Source organism: Scylla paramamosain, unplaced genomic scaffold (genome assembly GCF_035594125.1).
Source record: "Scylla paramamosain isolate STU-SP2022 unplaced genomic scaffold, ASM3559412v1 Contig89, whole genome shotgun sequence".
Taxonomy (NCBI): domain Eukaryota; kingdom Metazoa; phylum Arthropoda; class Malacostraca; order Decapoda; family Portunidae; genus Scylla; species Scylla paramamosain.
Window position 1 is genome coordinate 210,001 of NW_026973754.1, and position 13,381 is coordinate 223,381.

At 42.5% G+C, this 13,381-nt stretch overlaps 1 protein-coding gene across 1 annotated transcript in view; it reads right to left on the reverse strand.

The window, feature by feature from the left end:
• Nucleotides 1-11,313, reverse strand: part of LOC135098871 (protein lin-54 homolog) — a 73,828-nt gene extending 62,515 nt beyond the window's left edge. Inside the window, exon 1 of the mRNA XM_064001267.1 lies at nucleotides 11,191-11,313. The gene's annotated coding sequence lies outside the window, so the exon portion shown is untranslated. The remainder of the gene's footprint in view (nucleotides 1-11,190) is intronic.
• Nucleotides 11,314-13,381: the final 2,068 nt, after the last annotated feature.

Below are 13,381 nucleotides of genomic sequence, written 5' to 3' on the forward strand. Positions count from 1 at the left end.
TATATCTATCTATCTATCTATCTATCTATCTATCTATCTATCCGTCTGACTTATCATTATTCTGCTGTGGTACCTCACCTGTCTCCGTGTCCAATTACTGTCACGCTACTTACCTGGCCTCACCTGTCCCTTGCTTTTTTAGTACCTTCGTTACCTACCAACTTTTTTTTCTTGACCAAAGTTATAAGTAATAGATTTAATGTCCAATAGTCTCTCTCTCTCTCTCTCTCTCTCTCTCTCTCTCTCTCTCTCTCTCTCTCTCTCTCTCTCTCTCTCGCTGGTCTGAATTCTTTTTAATGGCCACAGAAGTCCAATTAGCCTTAAATGAGAGAGAGGCACGGTGTCAGCGTCATCAGGGAAAAGTTTTAATGAATTCAACCAGAACATTGGGAACCGTGAATGGCAAAATGTTAATCCGGAGCCGAAGAGTGAAAAGGTGAGGAGTGGAGCTCAGATTGCCAGTGGGAGAGAGGAGAGAGGAAAACACACTTACACCTCACACTCATCCCAACAAACACAGACGCACACACACACACACACCTTCTGGAAAAATAAATATTGAGGTTAGGTCAGGTGTCGGGCGGAAGTGAGCCACCTGACACCCCATCCTGTTCCCACACACACCTGGGTTCCTGCCTTCTCTAAAGTAATAGAATACAAGTGTAATGAGCCGTCAACAGGAGGCTATACGAGTATGGGAAGGCAAGGCAAAGGACAGGCAGGGAAAAGCGAGGTTAATGTTAAGAGAAGGTAAGAGAGAGAAGATGTGGAAGAAAACAAACAGACAGAAAGGTAAAGGAAGGGTTAGAAAAGGATAAAAAAAGAAAAGAAATGCTACGTTAAGGTTAAGAGATCATACTAAAGGCAAGGTATGGAAGAGCAAAGAGACGAAAATAAAAGGAAAGATTAGAACAGGCAAACTTGAGGCAACAGAACGATAGGTAAAGGTAAAAGTAAGAAAGATTAGAGTAGGAAAAACAAGAGACGAAGAAAAGCTTAGGTTAAAAAACGATACGAAAGGGAAGGTGTGTAAGAAAACAGAGAGACAGTGAAAGATGAATGGAGGATTAGAGCAGACAAACCTGAGGCAAAATAAATGCAGAGGGGAAGGTGAGGAAGGGAACAAAAAGACAGTGAAAAGGAAAGGAAGGATTGGATAAAAAAAAAAGTAGAAAACTAAAATGTAAAAATATGCACGAAAGACACACACAGTTAAGGGAAATACAATAGAATATATGGAAAGGAGGAAAGAAGCAAAAAAAAAAAAAAAAAAAGATGAAAATAGTAAAAAGACGAAGGATCACTACAAAGCTTGAATAATGTAAGGAAGAAATTTACAGTTATAAGAGAAAACAAATAAGAGGAAGGAGAAAACCAGGTAAGGATTAAAAAAAAAGGTTGAGAAAGGAACACAGAATTAAAGTTAAGTATATATGGAAGGGATGAAGGAGATAAAGAAAGTTACAATAATGGAGGATGCACAGTAGCGGCAATATAAAGCCAGGGAAATTAAAAATAAAGTTAAGGAAGGAAAACACAAAGGGAAGGGCAAGGAAAAATGAGGCAGATAAGATAAGGGCCAGTTTAGAGCAGGCAGAGAAGAGGCAGAGGAAAACTAAATAAAGATAAGAGAGAAAGAGAATAATAACAGAAGGTGTGGAGACGGAAATCAATAGGCAATGGAAAATAAGGGAAAGATAAGAGCAAGGAACTAATGAAGGAGAGAAGCAGAAAATAGAAACTGGTAGACATGGAAGGGATAAGAAAGAATGTAACTAATGGAAAAAAATAGAGAGAAAGGACAGAGAATAATAACGAAGAGGAAAAGGGACGAACGGTTGAATAGCTGGGATAGATAAGGAGAACAGAACAGGGGCTTGGAATGAACAGGAAGGACAAGGAGAACAGAGACAAAAATGGGAGAGACACAAACAAGAAAAAAAAAGGAAAGGAAGGCAGAAAAGGTAAAAAAGGGAAACAAGGGCAGGAAACTATAAGAAAAACAAGAAAAGAGAGATAACGAATGAAAAATGAGGAGAAAAAAAAGGAAAAAGATGGAAGCAAAAAAATGTAGATAATGAGGGGAACATGAGATGGTAAAAAAAGGGGAAAGAAAATTAGGAAAATATAAGGAAAACCTAGAAAAGGAGAGAGATAATAAATCAAGAATAAGAAGATAAAAAAAAAAAGAGGAAAAGTTGGAGGCGAAAAAGATGTCAATAATGAGAGTAACCAGACACTTAGAAAAAAAAAGAAACGATAAGAGAGAAAACTGCAAGAAAAGAATATAAAAACAAAAGAGAAAACGTACAAAATAACAAAAACAAACAAGCAAAAAATAATAACAGAAAAGAAAACGTAAGATCCTCACGATATCAGTGACAAAAAAGAAGGTAAGAAAGAATTGGCGGGATATGCAATCAAGGCTGAAAGGTGTGGTCAGGTAAGACGAGGGGCGGGGAGCGAGGCAGGGGTGATGGAGGCAGGGATAAGAAGGACAGGGATGAGAAAGACAGGGGTGAGAGAGGCAGTGAGAGAGGCAGGGTGAGGGAGACAGGGATGAGAAAGGCATCGGTTAAAGAGGTAGTGAAAAAGACAGGGATGAGGGAGATAGGTGAAAAAGGCAGTGAAAGAGGCAGGGGTGAAAAAGACAAGGGAGAGGGAGGCAAGGGTGAGAAAGACAGACGTGAGAGAAGCAGTGAAAGAGGGAGGATGAAAGATTCCGGGGAAAGAGAGGCAGCGAAGGAGGCGAGGTGAGGGAGGCAGGTTACTTTGCCACTCTGAGGGACTCGTGCTTCGGAGTAATTCGTCTGATGGGGGGGAGAGGGGAGGGGGGAGAGGAAGGTAATGCTGTCGGGGACGTAATGACTTCGGGAGAGATAATTTGTTGTGGTTCCTGAGATGAAGACGAGCTACCTGTTCTCCGCCTGATTCTCTTGTCCTCGCGTGCTCTAACCTACAGTAATGCCTTGTTTTTGTCCTCGTCTTGTTCTTTATCTTGCTCTTGTTTTCTGTTGTTAGCTTATCTTATTCCCGTCCTCGTTTTATTGTGATTCTCTTGTCCTCGCGTGCCCTAATCTATATCAATTAGTTGTTTTCGCTCTTCTTTTATTCTGTGTCTTATTCTCTTAGTTTCTCTTGGCGTGGGAGATAATTGTTGGGCTTATCCTATCCTCGTTCTCGTTTTCTTGTGTTTCTCTTATCCTGGCGTGCCCTAATCCACTGTAATTGCTTGTTTTCACTCTCTTTTTCTCCTTTGTTTTGTTTTCCTTTCCTTTTCTTAGCCTATTTTTCTGTGGGAAATCACTGCTACGTTTATCCTATTCTCGTTCTCGCTTTCATCTGCTTCTCTTGTCCTCGCCTGCCCTAAACCACTATAATCTCTTGTTTTCTTCCTCGTTTCATTCTCTGTCTTTATCTAGCGTTTTATTCCGAGTGTGTGTTTCCCACATGATAATTGCTAACTTCCTATCCTCGTCTCGCTTCAAAATTCTCACAATCTCATGCTCTGTCATTAATGTCTCTTCCTTTACGAAAGATCTATTTCATTCCCGAGATCTGGACAAGTTATCTATTATCTCTTCATTTTGTGTCCCTCTTCTGGCCTCGCACTGTGTGTTTAACTAATAGTTCTGTCGTATTAACCGCCATATTAGGAAATAATATAGGGGACACTTGAAGTTACCAGTTGAAGTTACATGAGTTTTTAAAGGAAGTTTTTACGGTTCTAGTGACAGATTAACAAGATTTCTACATTATTAACAAGAGACATACTCCTGAAAACCCGGCTAATCATCTCTGTGGCCTTTGAAAGTAGTCGTGGTGAGAGAGCCAAGCGTTTCTGAATATGAGTCTAACTGTTCTCATCATTCCACGCACAGATTTCCAATTAAAATAGTAATCTGATACACCAACATCTTAGAAAACGGAGAACAGGCGAGCACAGGTAACGGGACAAAGAAACAAACATAAATAGGGGATTTTTTTGCTATTTTCTTATGTCAAGTGCCCCGTGAAAGGAGGATCAAAGAGCCATCAGTCTCGCGGGGGAAGGGATCCACCTTCTCGCTGGGGTAGAATAACAAGTGAATGTCTGGCGGCGGCGGCGGCGGCGGCGGCGTGCGTAGGGAGTCTTGGAACAACAGTCGCCAGAATTCAGAAACTCTTTGCGCTCTCACGATGACTATTTTCAAAGGCCACAGAGATGATAAGCCGAGTTCTCAAGAGCGTTTTTCCTTTTAATAATACATAGACCGTGCTAATTTGTTACTAAAACCGTAGAAGAAAAAAATACTCAAAAAACCGTGTATCTTCAAGTAAAGCCTCTTGCAAGTAGTCTGAGGGCAACGTACGCCTTCATAACCCTAAGTCTTGAGTACAGGAAGAGCCGCGTCCTCCTGGCAGGGGACGAGGTAACCGGCCAAAAATACGAAGGAAAAACAAGGTGGGACGACGCACGCGGTCCAAGAGGCAGCGGGAACACAGTGCAGCATCATACTTCTTTCCCTGGACGTAGATGAGGAGAGCAGGTGAAAAGGAGTGGAAGGAGAAAGAAAAGAGGGAAGAATGTAAGAGAGGAAATAGAGGAGAGGGGGAGAACGAAGAGAATGTAGAAGAGGAAGTAGAGAAAGGAGAAAACGAGAGAAAAATAGAAAGTAGGTAGAAGGTAGAGAAAGAAGAAAGTGTAGAAGAACAGGTGGAGTAAAGAGGAAGGAGATAGAAGAGAGGGGAGAATGTAGGAGAGGAATTGGGAAGGAGAGGAAGGAGAACGAAGGAAATGTAGAAGAGGATGTAGAATAAGAAAAAAAGAAGAAAAAGAAAGAAAGAAGAAAGTAGAGAAATAAGAGAATGTAGGAGAGGTGAAGTGTAGAGGGAGGAGAAAGAAGAGAGAGAGGGGAATATATCATAATTAACTTTTCTGGACGTGGAATGAAAGTAGAAAGTAGAGACGAGAGGGAGGAAAACAGGGAAGGAGAGAAGGTATAACACTTTCTCCTTCAAGACGTAAGATACTCGTAAAGGAAGATAGCAGAGAGTAGAGGGAGAGACAGAGAGGAGCAAATGTATCATAATTTCTTTTCCTGAAATTAAGAGGAGAGGGAGAAGTAGAGAGGTGAGGGAAGTGAAAGAGGAGAGAAGAGGATCCATCATACTTTCATTCCATGGAGGAGAGAGAGAGAGAGAGAGAGAGAGAGAGAGAGAGAGAGAGAGAGAGAGAGAGAGAGAGAGAGAGAGAGAGAGAGAGAGAGAGAGAGAGAGAGAATGCTTTGAGTTGCACCGACACACCCTTAGCACGCTACCAGACCTGACCTTCGCCTTGTTTTGGACTCTACAAGTTTCAGAAAGCAAGCAAAACAAGTAAAGCAAGTAAAACAAGAAGACGAGGACCCGAGCCCCGTGTGGTTAGTGAGGCAGTAACTTCAAACAACTGCGTCCCAACATGGAGTAGTCAGAAGGCTCTCTCCTCTCAACCCCCCCCCCTCCCCCGCTGAATCACTTAATTGTGGCGTTAATTGTGGCGAACCGGTGGTTATGTCCCGCGTGATGTGTACTTGTGAATATATGTAAATAAAGAATATGAGGATTTTTCTTTACTGGTTCATTGCAAGGCTGAACTTCAAGGTAGCGTAGAAATCAAAGAGTTTACCTTAACTTTCTCCCCACGTACAGAGAGAGAGAGAGAGAGAGAGAGAGAGAGAGAGAGAGAGAGAGAGAGAGAGAGAGAGAGAGAGAGAGAGAGAGAGAGAGAGAGAGAGAGAGAGAGACCGGCTGACCCACTCACCAACCGACCGACAAACAGACAGACCGAGAAACGCAGAAACAGTAAAGCGATAGATATAACTCGATACAAGGCTGTTTGGTGGCTGTTCGGCTCCTCCACGGGAACATGAGCCGGGAAGTCGTTTAATCTAAGAGAAGCAGGATGAGACGACTATTTTAGCCGAGTAATGGCCATGTTGGGCTTGGTGGATCAGCGGGGTGGTATAGACAGTTGGATCTGCTGGAGATAAAAACTACAATACCAGGTTTTGGGTTTATATAGAAGGGCAGTGCTTTATATAATCGTGAAAGGGGACCACACGGGTATTACTGCGCTGTGGCATTGAGGGCTTTGTATGATGGGATGGTGTTGTGGCTTCAATCTTGGAACGGGACATGATGATGATAGGAACATACGAACATAAATAAGGGAAACAAGGGAAGGTGCATGAACAGGAAAATAAGGAAAGCTCCTAAAACATAAGGAAAAATTTGGGATGCTGCATGAAGATGAGGGAAAATATGGGAAGCTGCAAGAACTTTAAGGGAAAATAAGGGAAGCTGCAACATAAATAAGAGAAAGTAAGTTAAGCTACAAGAACATAAGGGAAAATTTGGGATGCATGAGCATGAGGGAAAATAAGGGAAGCTGCAAGAACAAACTCAGGGAAAATAAGGAAAACTGAAATAACAAACTCAGGGAAAATAAGGGAAGCTTCTACATAAATATGAGAAAATAAGAGAACCTGGATGAACATAAGGGAAAATAAGAAGCACGTCAAGCCTAAATGTGACAGTTTCTCGTATGATAGACTGGAAAACCAAAGAAAAGTTTTGGTGAAGGTAAAGATAATGCAAGAATGTAACGAGCGAAAATATGTACATAACTAAGCAAAATATGTTTGGAATTCTCAGATTTTGGGCAATTGAGAGAATGTGATGTTAGACTAAAGAGAGAAAGAAAAATAGATGTACGCACGTAAGAAAGAAATTATAAAAGAAAAGGTAAGAGAAACACACACACACACACACACACACACACACACACACACACACACACACACACACACACACACACACACTTAGAGCACCACAGCAAATAGCGCTCGAGAGTTTAGGATAATGGGAAGGTCAAATGAAAGTTACGAGCAGATTCCCAAACGACGCCACAGTCACCAGCTGCGTCCTGAGGCGGCCACACGCGTCCCCTCACGCCCGCCTCTTTGTGGGTCACGGGGGGAGGGACACAAAGGAATACAAAGAAAGCTTCACTCAGCAACAGATCTCCTTTCCCTGACTTGACTGTTTGAATGTGGTACAGTAACCATTCTAAGAGTAGGAAGGCCAGGAAAGCAAAGCAGAAGGCTCCCCACCCGCTACTCACAACACCCAAAACCGGCCTGAAAACAAACGACACAGTGTTGCAGTGAAAAACTAACAGGAGAAAAGAAGAAAATTAAAATCTCAACATGAAATCTACGAGTAATGAAAATAAGGCATAGGTTTCAATTATGTATAATGCATATGTGCGGATGTGTGGGTGTGTGGGTGCGTTTGTGGGTGTGGGCACGGGGTGGGTGTGACGGCGTGGTGAGGCCGCCTTGATTGCTGTTGGGAGGCACCACTTAATCACGCCGTCTTCTTTTTAACTTTCAACTCGCTAAAGATTCAGTATTTATTTTATATTATATACTTAGTTTGCTGGAAAAGTGTCGACGCTCTTTGAACTCCCGAGACTCCTCAGGCGTATGACTCTATATTAATGGGAAAGGCTCGGTAAATAAAACCACAATATTTATAAAGTGCAATTACTCTGTTCTTTATCTGAATATTTCAAGCTTATCTTAATCTACATAAAAGGAGACTGTTCAGTATTTATATAGGACAATTGTGTATTATTTTCTACATATTTCTGAAGTTCTGAAGTATACTGCATGCAACGAGACTCGTATTTATATAGTCCAATTAGTAATTCTCTCTCTCTCTCTCTCTCTCTCTCTCTCTCTCTCTCTCTCTCTCTCTCTCTCTCTCTCTCTCTCTCAAGGTTCTTTCATGCATATCTAAGTCCACATAAAAAGAGGCTGTTTTAGCATTCATGAGCCACGAGTAAGGTGAATAATTTGATCAAGTTTCAAGTCTAATAGATACGAGTTTTCACCAGCATCAATCCCTCCACCTGCGATAGGAAGAAAAGTTATATTTTCCTGCAAAAACACGTATTTCCTAACAAAGAAGAAAATGTTAATGGTTTCCCGCTAAACTGCAATACGAAAGTGGCTCTCTGCAGCGCGATTCTTAAGCTTAGAGGTTGTATTCTATCTCGACTTGAGCAATTGGTTTTAAGATTGTAGATCCTGATAATGACGTTTATTTATTTATTTTCCCTACTTTCCTACGCTCCGAAAACATCGTATATATCCCTTATATAATTTAAACTTTTCGTCTATATCATGTGAAAGACATTAAAAGAAAAGCGAAGCTACAATGTCCATCACGAGGTCCATCGCAATCATCAGCCTTGAAATGTAACAATAGTGAATCTCATGTACGCCTCTTTCATTTGCAGCCTTTACCAGTCCGCCACCCACCACAACCTACATTACTTTCCTTGCAGCTTCTCGTCTTCAACAAACCCCAAGGATACCCCACAACTGTGCCCCTGGAGATCGGCCCCGTTCCGCCCCACCCCGCCCGGCCCCGCTCCGATACACAGCCCTCGTCGCCCCGTCTTGCGGCCCTCGGCTGCTGGCGGCCCTTGGATCATTCCCGTCCCACGCCACAGTCCAGGAATCCTGTCCTCCCGTCAGCCATCCCGTCCCGCACCTCTACAGGCCAGCCAGCCCCTCAGTCCCGCACCTCTACAGGCCAGCCAGCCCCTCAGTCCGGCGTGACTCTGAGGTGGTCGCTGACGGACTCGTGTGGTGAACTTAGCAATCCGCCAAACAGACAGACTTATAAAGAAAAGAAAGACATATTTGGGCCTCACTTGTCCCTTGCTTTCAACAGCTTTTGAGTCTACCCCATTATAATTAACCAAATATGAAGAAATAGGAGAATAAGAAACTTCAAGAGGAATCTTACATTGGGTAGAGGAGTCTATTAGCGACTGGTTTTTACAGTCTACCATTAGTGAGTTAGCTGCAAGAAAATCGGTTCCCAAAATTGGATGTATAACGTCTGCAATGACGAAAGACCAAGGGAAAGAACGCCTAATACATCGTATCCCAAGGTCTACATCGACTTCACCATAACAACGTATGGGTTTACCTGACGCATTAGTAAGAGTAACAGCAGTTGGCCTGAGGAATGGATTCATTAGGTAGCAGCGAAAGTGATGAACCAGTATCTATCAAAAATTGGTAATTCTTGCAACCGATTGTGGCACTTACTCTAAGTGGCAGTCCGACGGTCGCAACTGATATTTCTACGGACTGCCCTACTAGTTTCCCGCCTGGTGGAATACGCGAGCGGGGGAAGAAGAACGAGAATTAGGGCGAGAATCTGGCAAAATATTAGAAGCTGTAGAAGAAAGTATACACCATCGTTTACATGATTTTGCCCTGTTACCATAATACAGATGGTACCTGCACACCTGAGGACGCTGACCTTCATGAAAGGCGCACACTCCAATGGGAACACAAGTTCTAGAAAATACATTATCCTGACAAGCTGAAGTGAAATCTGGGCCTCTATTACCATTATCTCTGTTCTGGCTCGCAGGCCTGGACCCTTGTCTACCTTCCACCATGGAAACATTAGCGCTGTTGTTTACACTCGCATTACTTGAGCCATAGGCCAACAATGTCTCAGCTACACGAGCCAGTTCCTCTAGTGTAGAGCTCTCCTCATATGTCACTAGGAAAGGTCTGATGCTACTAGGTAATGCTTTCAAAAACTTTAACTTTATAAAGGAATCATCCACCCCTAGTTGAGCAGCTATTTTACGCAACTCTCTCAAATACGTGGAAGGTCTGTCACACATTATGTTTTGATTAACAAGAGAGTCAAAAAGTTCAGGCTTTGACCTGGTGAAAAGAGATATCAAAGATTGCTTTAATTCACCATAGTCTGAAGAATTGATGACTTCATCACTCAATTGATTGATTACTCTAAGTGGCAAATTTGATAATATATGGTGAAATTTGGTACTTGAAACAATGATCTTGGCAAGAACAAACTGTGATTCAATTATTGTAAACCAGCGTGTTACTGAAGTCTCATCAAAGGGTGGTGGTTTGACGGCAACACCTGCGGTCACGGAAGGAACACTATCCTGCGACGCACTAGATGTAAGTAGCGAACCCTCGTCCTGGTTCTGCATAGTTCCAAGGGCATAGATTCCAAACAGGACAAAAGTAAAATAATAGAGTACCTGGAGGACCAGCATATAGTCACTGTGTAGTTATAGTCTGCCACCAATCACCACAGTCCGTAGGCCATCCCTGCCTCCACGATGATCACGTTACGTCTGGTCACTCCGGGGTCACCACATGTGGAGCGGGGATCGGTACGGAAACCTTCCAGACAGGTGCCCTGAGTTTATTTGCGGGCGCTGTCCACAGGCACAGTTAGATTCCTCAGACACGGTCACAGCAAATATACAACAACAGAGAGGCCCAAACTCCAGGTGGTGCTTAAATCACAATAAAGGAAAACCATTGCAGGCGTGTGTGTGGTGTTTTTGGTAGGCGTCCAGTCAGCCGAATGCCGAGACCGTGGCAGTACCCAACGAGGTGTAAACCGCATTACTGGAACCTACCTCGAACTTCTAATGGTTTATCTATGTACTCCTACATGTGTGTGTGTGTGTGTGTGGCAAGGAGGGGGTGGAAATAACTATGCATGACAGAAAGGTTTAAATGTGTGTGTGGAGGAAAGTGTGCATTAAAAAAATAAATAGGAATACAGAATGAGTGAAGAAGAGGATAATGAAGGATAAGGTAGAGGAGAAAGAATACAGCAAAGATGAAGAAAAAGATATTGAAAGATGAGATATGATAAGAAGGAAAAAGAATACACTGCAGGAGGAGAAAAAGGATGTAAATGAAGGATATAACAGAAAAGTATAATGAAAGATAGAATAGAAGCAAAAAGAACACAGGAGGCATGAAGAAAAGAATATTACTGAAGGATGCGAGAGGAAAAAACACACTCACCAAGGCCAACAAAAAGGAGAGAGAGAGAGAGAGAGAGAGAGAGAGAGAGAGAGAGAGAGAGAGAGAGAGAGAGAGAGAGAGAGAGAGAGAGAGAGAGAGAGAGAGGAATAAAATAAAATATAAAATAAATAAAAAAATGAAAAGGCTCACTGAGGTGCCAGTCTCTACATGACAGAGCCAAAAGAATTACTCTAAAGTTAAGAAGTGTCTTGTATAAGGAAGTACAGACACAGACAGGAGCTCCAGACTTTACCAGACTGACACCAATACTCACGTGGCAAAGAGGACTCCATGTACCAGCCGGCAGGGACAACAGCAACCTTGGCTATGAGTTGCTGTCTCACGTCTGATGCCTCAAATGTGACGTTCTCAAAGGTGAGCATTGACACGGCCTCATCTGGTACATACAGCCTGACAAAGGGTCTGTTGTCAGTATTTGTATTGGGAAGATATGGGTGGTGTTTATTTATTTGTGTATCTCTCTGACGTTTTTATTTTATTTTATTTCTTTTTTATGCAGGAGGGACACCGGCCAAGGGTAACAACCCCCCTCGCCCCCTCCACCCCCCCAAAAAAAACACTTCATGCTGGTCCCTGAATAGGGTCCAAAGCGGTAGTCAAAACCTGAAGGATAAGTGTCTTGAAACCTCCCTCTTGAAGGGATTCAAGTCACAGGAAGTGGAAATACAGAAGCAGGCAGGGAGTTCCTGAGTTTACTAGAGGAAGGGATGAATAATTGAGAATATTGGTTAACTCTTGCATTAGAGAGGTGGGCAGAATAGGAGTGAGAGAAAGAAGAAAGTCTTGTGCAATGAGGCCGTGGGAGAAGGGGAGGCATACAGTTAGCAAGATCAGAAGAACAGTTAGCATGAAAATAGCAGAAGATAGCAAGAGATGTAATATGAGAAAGAGGCTGAAGACAGTCAGTTAGAGGAGAGGAATTGATGAGACGAGAAGCTTTTGATTCCACACTGTCTAGAAGAGCAGTATGAGTGGAATCCCCTAGACATATGAAGCCTACATGGACAGATAAGCTCCCTGTACAGAGTTAGCAGCTGAGGGGGGGGAGGAGGAAGACTGGAGGACACATTCCAGAACATCTAACTTCATAGAAGCTGTTTTAGCTAGAGATGAGATGTGAAGTTTCCAGTTTATATTATAAGAAAAGGGCAGACTGAGGATGTTCAGTGTAGAAGAAGGGGACAGTGAGGAAGAGGGGATAGTTATCTGAAAGGATGTGTTGGGTTGATAGATGGAAGAATTGAGTTTTTGAGGCACTGAATAATACCAAGTTTGCTCTGCCCCAATCAGAAATTTTAGAGAAATCAGAACTCAGGTGTTCTGTGGCTATCCTGTGTGAACTCTTTACTTCCTGAAGGGTTGAACGTCTAGGAAAATAATTTGAAAAGTGCAGGGTGGTATCATCAGTGTAGGAGTGGATAGGACAAGAAGTTTGGTTCAGAAGGTCATTGATGAATAATAAGAAGAGAGAGAGGGTGACAGGACAGGACCCTGAGGAACACCACTGTTAATAGATTTAAGAGAAGAACAATGACTGTCTACCACAGCAGCAATAGAACGGTCAGAAAGGAAACTTGAGATTAAGTTACAGAGAGAAGGATAGAAGCTGTTGGAGGGTAGTCTGGAAATCAAAGCGTTGTGCCAGACTTTATCAAAAGCTTGTGATATGTCTAAGGCAACAGCAAAAGTCTCACCAAGATCTTTAAAAAAAGGATGACCAAGTCGCAGTAAGGAAAACCAAAAGATCACCAGTAGAGCGGCTTTGATGGAACCCTGTACTGGTGATCAGATAAAGGTTGTTAAGTGATAGATGTTTAAAGAATCATCCTGTTGAGAATAGATTCAAAAACTTTAGATATGTAGGAAATTAAAGCAATAGGACGGTAGTTTGAGGGATTAGAACAGTCACTATTTTTAGGAACAGGTTGAATGTAGGCAAACTTCCAGCAAGAAGAAAAGGCAGATGTTGACAGACAGAACTGAAAGAGTTTGACTAGGCAAGGTGCTAGCATGGAGGCACAATTTCGGAGAACAATAGGAGGGACCCCATCAGGTCCATAAGCCTTCCGAGGGTTTAGGCCAGCAAGGGCATGGAAAACATAATTGCAAAGAATTTTAATAGGTAGCATGAAGTAGTCAGAGGATGGAGGAGAGGGAGGAACAAGCCCTGAATTGTCCAAGGTAGTGTTTTTAGCTAAGGTTTGAGCTAAGAGTTCAGCTTTAGAGATAGATGTGATAGCAATGGTGCCATCTGGTTGAAATAAAGGAGGGAAAGAAGAAGAAGCAAAGTTATTGGAGATGTTTTTGGCTAGATGCCAGAAGTCATGAGGGGAGTTAAATATTGAAAGATTTGGACACTTTCTATTAATGAATGAGTTTTTGGCTAGTTGTAGAACAGACTTACCATGGTTCCAGGCAAAAAATATAAAGCCTATGAGATTTTG